The sequence below is a fragment of the Solanum stenotomum genome, chromosome 5 (assembly GCF_019186545.1).
Source record: "Solanum stenotomum isolate F172 chromosome 5, ASM1918654v1, whole genome shotgun sequence".
Classification (NCBI taxonomy): Eukaryota; Viridiplantae; Streptophyta; class Magnoliopsida; order Solanales; family Solanaceae; genus Solanum; species Solanum stenotomum.
In genome coordinates this window covers 14,396,966-14,405,404 of record NC_064286.1, presented here as the reverse complement: position 1 = coordinate 14,405,404, position 8,439 = coordinate 14,396,966, and positions in this window count along the sequence as shown.

The window sequence follows — 8,439 nt, the reverse complement described above, 5'->3', positions numbered from 1 at the left end:
TGTTTGTTATTATTTTTTCTATTTTATGAGCTTTTGTAAAGTTACATTATTGTCTTGTCGTATCAAATTTATTAGAGAAGTCATATATTTGTTTTATAAGCATATTCTTATTGGTTAAACCGCCGAAAACCGAACCGTTAAGGATCAAAACCGATAAACCAAAAATCGATAAAAAATTATCTTATTGGTTCGTTATTGATTTAGGGTATTTAAAAACCGATAAACCGAACCGAACCGACCGATGAACACCCTTACCAACAAGTCATAATTGGTTTGGGATCGCTATAGGAACGCTCTAATCAGTGAAAAGAATGCAATAAAGAAAAATTATTTGAAGGATCATTACACTAATCAAGATTAAATGGTGGTCCATTAATATGTTACATAGTCGATAATGACGTGTTTTTCTTAAAAAGGCATCAAGAGAAATGATGAAATTTGAATAGTACCTTTTCATATCGAATATGTTGCATGTGACTTTTTCAGTGGATTATGAATTTTAAATGAGTTGAGACTTTTCTGATAAGACACAAATACACATGTTAATATTATCCTATGTTGCCTATAAACAAAGACGGGTCTTCTCATTTTTCTAATCGAATTTTCTGAACTTCTTTGTTATATTTTCTTACAAAGAAAAATAGTGTTTTTGTGTGATTTGTTGCCTACTTTGAGTTCAACAAAGTTATTTATGTTTGAGGTAACGCTACACCAATAAAATATATATCTGTTTTATCTGGAGAGAAAATAATTCATAACTTTGATTATAGAGAAAAAATTAAATTCCTTAAGGACAAACAATACATTTTGTAATTTCTATTATTTATATGATAAAAGTTTACTTTCTCATTTCCAATTTATTTTGAAAATCTGATTTTTTTGTTTTTAAACACAATAATACAACAATAAATAGATAAGTAAATATTTCTCAATTCTGTAGGGCATAATAGTGATAAATCTCAGAGGCCTCCCATTTAGCTGATGCTATCACAAAAAACAGATAGAAAAATATTAGTCAAGCTATAATTAATTAAGCATTGAGTAAACCGAAACGCTTGAAAATAAATATGGGAGATACTGCTTCTAATTCATAGTCAGTTCGTCCATTTTTACTTGTTTACTATACTAATGCATTGAATAAATTAAAATACTTGAAAATAAATATGGAAGATACTGCTTCTAGTTCATACTCACTTCGTTTATTTCATTATACTATTTTGGAATGTTCAACAATACTTGTCAAGTTTATAAAAATAATAAATAATTTATGTCTATTTTACCAATTCTATTAAATACTATTTATTTTTCAATGTTTAAATGACTTATATTTAATAAAAGTGATTTAGTAAAATTACTCCTATCATTTACTGTTTCTTAATTCATGTTTCAAGTCAATAGTAGACGACTATTATTGGATTGAGGGAGTATTGTACATTTTTAAAGATTTGTATACACTACTTCAGAAGGATATTTTGTAATTTTAATCATAAAAGTGTTTTTTTTTTCTAAAGGAAATATCTCTCCCTAACATCTCTCTAAATTAATAATCCACTAATTCGACATAATTAGGGAAAATCTGGAAAGAAAATACAACTTTTCATCTGTCGAAGGACACACTCGTTATAATCATGAGGACTATTTAACTAGATTACCCTCATCTCTTTCTTAAATGAATAATTAATGATTATATGTCTTTTTGGAGTTGTAAGGGTGAATTATATTGGAAGAAGGTTTATTAATGTCTGTTTAATTCTCTAAAGTGACACTAGACCAAATTATTTCTCTTTTAGAAATAAATATTAAAAGGAGAGTTTACATGCTCATATCTCATATATATGACATTTTAATTTACAATAGAATGTAATCTCATTAGTGGACAGTGGTGTTTAAAAAAGTAAAATGTACGTAGAGTATTTTTGTGGGTAGCCAGAGAGGTCATTTCCGATAAACCTCGGCTCAAAACAAATACAATCAAAGCATGATATAGAAAAAACAAAAACCGACAGTAAAATAACATGATAAACAAAACAAATGGAACAACAGCTAATAGTAAAAATTAGAAGAATAAGATACTATACGCATATATATACAACCTAATACTACAACGCTAGGCTAGCTACCCATTATCCTTGTACCCTTAATCTTTCTATCTAGAGTCATGTCATGTCCGAAAAAATAAAAGGACTTACAGTTGGCAATTGAAGGTTGTTGAAATTGGAAAGTCAAGTTTGATACCACATTTGTGAGGAAGAATTTGTAGTGCATCCTCTTTGAGGTTTGAGTAACGTTTAGCAGCATTCATTAGACATATACATAGTGATTTTTGATCACTCACTGTTGGAGCCATTCCTTTGATATTTCTAACACCATTACAACAAGAAGGATAAGGTTGAACATCTTGAGTAAGATAACTTATGCATGGTGACAAAGAATGTTCAACTTCATCACAATTTATTATGCCTTCTCCACGTTGTACCATCAATATTATTGTTATCAACAATAATAATGTTGCAACAACATTTCTCATTTTCTCTACTTCCATGTTTGTTTTGTTGAGAGGAAGAAAAATTAAAGTTTATGTCTTCTTGGTTGTCAATATATTATCATTGGGCCTTTCTTTTTTTATACTTTAGAAACGTGTTGTTTACGTGCATTTTTGGACAATATATCTGCTAATAGGTTTCGTATGATCATAAATTTTGAATTTTATTAGGAAAAGATTTCACCTTTTGTAAGTGAATGTGAAATTTCATTCAGTTTTTGTATATTGAAAAGATTTTCAAAATCTAAAGCCAAATAGATATTTGAAGGTAAATTTTCAAAATATGATCTTAAATCTATGGCAAAACTGCATCCAAGGGTGTGACCTAGTGGTCAATGAAGTGGTTGAGAACCTTGAGGTCTCAGGTTTAAGACTTAGTGGAGACGAAAAACACTAGGTGATTCTTCCCATCTGTCTTCTATTGTTGGTGGGAGGTGACATGTATCCCGTGGAATTATCCAAGGTGCGCCAAAGCTAGTCCAGACACCACGGTAACTATGGTGAAACTCTACCTTAATCAGTAGTTTTGTGTGTTTCCTAAATAAAACTCATGTAATTATTTTTTTTGAATAGTAGTTTGTACGCTATGTAGCATACATGTAAATTTCTTTATGACAACAATCTTTTCATGCTTCAAGTTTTTCTCCTATTCTGCATTTTTTTTGTTTTCCTTGTAAGAATAATTCTCTTACATTATTTTTTTCAGGCTTCTAAAGTTATCTCCTATTTTTCTTGCAACAGGAATTACATCAGCTCTTCTGTTCTGTTTTAAAGTTTAATTTTTTTGTTAGTTTCTTTCTGCACTTGATAATGATGATGATCTCAATTCTCAATTGTTGTTATGCTAATTTGGAATTTCCCACATAAAGTGATAATGATAATTTGGTGTGTTAAATGAGTTAGTTGGGTTGAAATTGGAGATATTAAAATGGGTTGATATAGAAATTGGATTGGGTCCTGATCTGCTCAAAGTTACTTTGGGCACAAATGAGCTTAAAAATGGGAAAGGTCTTGACCCGCTTAATCTCAATAATTTTAATATATTTTTATTTAAGTTTTATGACCACAATTTAAAATTTCAACTCATGAAAATTTTAAAAAAGAAGTTACAAATGGATAGATAAATCCTAAAAAATATAAAATAGGTAGTACTTCATATATTTAATATAGGAACATTACATCAACGCAAATAAAGAGTCTTAAAATGGGTTAAAATTAGAGATTAAATTGGGCTCAATTGAAGATTTTCTTAAACTGGATTAAAGGTTGAATGAATTGAGATTGAACTCAGTTCAAATTATCTCGAATCCAACTCTTAAAACTTTAGACGGATTGAAAGAATTATCTATAATTGGGCTATTTTTAATGCCTGATAATTATCCCATGTTCAAGTGGAAACTTTTCTCTCCTCATCAGGTGGGGCTCAACCTAATTTGTTGGGTGCCAACTTGTACTAAACGATAAAACTTTATAGTTTTTCTTAATTTATAAAAAATAATGTATTTTGTATATAGCACTAGTTATGCCTAGAATTACAATAAATAACAAGATTTTACTTACGGTAAAACCTCACTAAAGTAGTATAGTTGGGACCATGAAATAATATTATTTTATAAAGGTATTATTTAATCGATAAATTAATATTTATTAATTTAAAGAGTGTTTTGAGATTCAATCTTGTGATGCTAGAATAATAAGAGATTTCAAGATGTATTATCGCAACAACTTTTATAGTAGGATATTAGAAGGCTTATGAAGTGAGACAAACTGATCCATGAAAGATTAATGTTTTGGATGCTATCAATTTTGCAGTGCCGACTTGGACGACAAATATAATGTTCAGCAAGAGACAATAACAAATTATTTTTGACACTGCAGTAAAATTTGTTTGAAGGATAAAATCTCAGAGAATTTGAATGAACCCACTTGTGAAAACATCATTCATGAACTTAAGGTCATGATTATTGATCTCGATTATCGAAATAAAATGGACGTCAATAACCTATTGGATTACCATAGGAAAATGAAACATGTTCAGAGGTCCGAAACTTAGAAGAAATTGTGGATCTCATAAAAAAGTAATGTTGATGATGAAGTTGAAGATGATGCAATACCTTTGAAACTAGTTGTGCATCAGGGAGCACTTATCACATCTAGAACTCTTTACAGTTTTATGGTGCAGTTCGAAAAGACAACATGGAAACTTTTGGATGCAAAAAGAAAAGTTAGAGATAAACTTCAACTAGATTTAAAATTTAACAAAAAAAGAACAAAACACAATAGAATCGCATTTATCTAAATTGTATTAGATATATTTGTACTTTTAAAGAATTATTAATTTCTAATTTTAATGGGACCATATATTTATATAGGGGTCTTCTGATTATCATATCGAAATAGGTGATTTTTTTCATTGGCCAAGTCGGGACCGGAAGAAAATACTTATTATCTTAGAGAGATTATTAATTTACCGAGTACTAATGTAGTGAGATGTTACTGTAATTACAAAATATGACAATATTTTAGTTTCAAAGTGTGGCAAACATAATAATAGTAAAATACATTATAATATCCATCCGTATAATAATAGTGAAATACATTATATCTACACATAACAATAGTGAAATATATTATCTTTACGCGCTTAATAAATGCATGTGTTCATATACAATATCGTTGTCTAACTGTATCCATTGAATCATATTATTTAGAATCAAACGCCATAGGTCTAAGTTCTAACAACATTTAGATAATAAAATTTCTCCCCTTCTAATTTACTCTCTAATTATTACTGTTGAGGAATTAACAACCTGTAGAGCTGTGCCTTAGCTTAATTCTGTTACAAGTTAGTTAGGCTGGAGTTAGTGATAGTTAGTTGGTTTAAGTTGGTTAATTAATTCTCTAGTTAGTCAGCTTAATTCATCTATAAATAGGACTAGATATTTTTCCTTTTGCAAGTTCTGTAAATCAATTTCCCAATTCTATACAATTGGAGTTTCTTTCTTCTCTACATGTACTATTTGATTGTTCCTGCATATCAGTAAGTAGCAGATTCTTCATTGTTGTGAAACTTAACATGGTATCAAAGCTTCGTTAGAGTCGATCTAGGGATTTTCTTCAAGGATCGTTGAAAATCGAGAGATTGATCTTATTTCATATCCATGGCGATCGAAGATAGCAGCTCGTCGGTGTGTAGCGATCTCACTATCGATCAACATCATCCACTCTATTTGCATCCTTCTGATGCTCCTAACTCTCTTTCAATTGGTATGCCGCTGGTCGGGATGGAGAATTATACTCTTTGGCGTGAGGAGATGAAGCTCCCATTGCTCACACGGAACAAATTGGGGATTGTTAATGGATCTGTGACGCGCGATACATATGGGAAGACACATGAGCATCTGTGGGATCGATGTAATGCAATCGTCAAGTCGTGGATCATGAATAATGTCAGCCGTGATTTGCTTAGCGGAGTCCTATTCCGATCGAATGCTTCTACTATTTGGGAAGATATGTGCGAACGCTTCAATAAGGTAACAACTTCCAGAATGTTCCATTTACATAAATCCATCGTCACTCTACAACAGGGCACCTCCTCTGTGTCTGTTTTTTATTCCAAATTGAAAGATCTCTGGGATGAATACGACTCACTCATGCCACCACCCTGTTGTGAATGTCCAAAATCCAAGGATTTCACTGCACACTTACAATATCAACGCTTGCTTCATTTCTTATTGGGACTCAACAATGGTTATAGTCATGCACGCAGCCAAATCCTTATGAAATCTACTACTCCTACTGTCAATCAAGCCTTCGCAATGATATTACAAGATGAAAGTCAAAAACTAGTTGTTGGAGCTAATTGTGGTTTTTTTCTCAGCTAGAAACACAGGACAAAGGCCTATACGAAACTTGCATATAGAGTGTGATTTCTGTCACATTCGTGGTCACACTAGGGATTCATGTCGCAAATTGATGAAATGCGATTATTGCCACATGTCTGGTCATTTGAGGGAAAAATGTTACAAGTTGATCGGCTATCCCCCTGATTTCAAATCGAAGAAGAAAATTCCTATTGTGAGTGGGAACTTGGCATATATGCTGGCAACAATTTTCCTCCTGATGAAGGAAATTTTATTTCCACTGGTCCTATGAGTCATGCGCATGTTGGTGGAAATTGTGTTAGGCACTCGCCTTGTGTAGGTAGTCATTTATCTTATACTGAAAATTCGACTGTTTGTTCTTCTGGATCAAATTTTTCTACACCTACATCTGGTCACAACTTCACTAGTGTACCCATGATTGCTCCACAACAACAATCTCATATCAGAGAGATGTTAGATCATTTTTCACCTGGTAAGGCCAGTGCTCATATGGCAAGTATATCTTTCTCGAACTCAATTACTAATCCTACTTGGATAGTCGACACAGGGGCCACTCATCACATGGTTGGTAATCATCAATTGTTGGTTGATAATGTTGAAGTAGGATGTGCAGGTCACGTTCAATTGCCCACAAGGGCTTCTGCACAAATCACTCACACAGAAAATAGTTATCTTGCTGGAGGTGATGTCCTCAAAGATGTCTTATGTATCCCTGATTTTTAGTTTAACCTTCTGTCAGTCTCAAAGCTCACAAGACAATTAAATTGTTGTGTTTTCTTTTATCCTGATTTTTGCACCTTTCAGGACCTCTCCACTGGGAGAGTGAGGGTGATTGGTAGAGAAAAAGGAGGTCTCTATATTCTACCAGGATTGAAGAATAGTAGAGACACTGGACAAAGGAATAGTAAAGACACTGGACAAATGCCACTGGTTGCTTTTACTTCTACTTTTGATTCAGCATTATGGCACAAAAGATTAGGTCATATTCCATTAGCAGTTTTAAGGAAAATTTCAGCATTTCAGAATAAGTGTACTAGCACTTTAGATCACTATGAAGTATGTCCCATGGCAAGGAAGATTCGACTTCCTTTTCCACATAGTACTACTACAACTAATGTTCCCTTTGAATTGATTCATATGGATGTTTGGGGTCCATACAAAGTTACCACTTTTAATGGAATGAATTTTTTTACTTTGGTTGATGATTACTCTCGATGGACATGGATTTTTTTATTAAGGCTGAAGTCTGATGTTACTGTTGTACTTAAATCCTTCATTGCCATGATTACCAATCAGTTTGAACGAACCATTAAGGTGTTTAGATCAGATAATGGGACAGAGTTTTTCAATACTCAGTGGTAGAATTGTTTCAGTCCTATGGCATTATTCATCAAAGTTCTTGTCCCTACACCCCCCAGCAAAATGGTATAGTCGAGAGACGGCATAGACATGTCCTTGAAACAGCAAGAGCAATTATGTTTCAGGGTCATTTTCCACCTAAATTATGGGGTTGTTGCATTGAAGTTGTTGTACATCTCATAAATAGGGTACCATCATCTATCCTTGGAAATGTATCTCCATTTGAGAAGTTGTATGGGAGACCCCCTATTCTGGATTATCTAAGAGTCATTGGCTGTTTATGTTATGCTACTTTGCTGCCCAGACAAGACAAGTTTGGTCCTAGAGCAGTTAAGGTTGTATTGCTTGGTTATGGCACTTTTCAGAATGGGTATAAACTCCTTGATTTTGAGACAAAAAAGGTGTTTATCAGCAGGAATGTCACTTTCCATGAATCCATTTTTCCATTTCACTCTTCTTCCTCCGAACTTACAACTGATTCCTCAACAACAATATCTTGCCCATCCTCTTTTCCTGATTTAGATGAACCAGATGTTGTTGTTAATCCATCTTTGGATACAGTTGCTTCTCCTTTAATATCTTCTACTTCCACATCCATGTCTTTTAATCCTTCCATTTCTCTTACCATTCCACAGGAGCTCAACAGAAGATCAG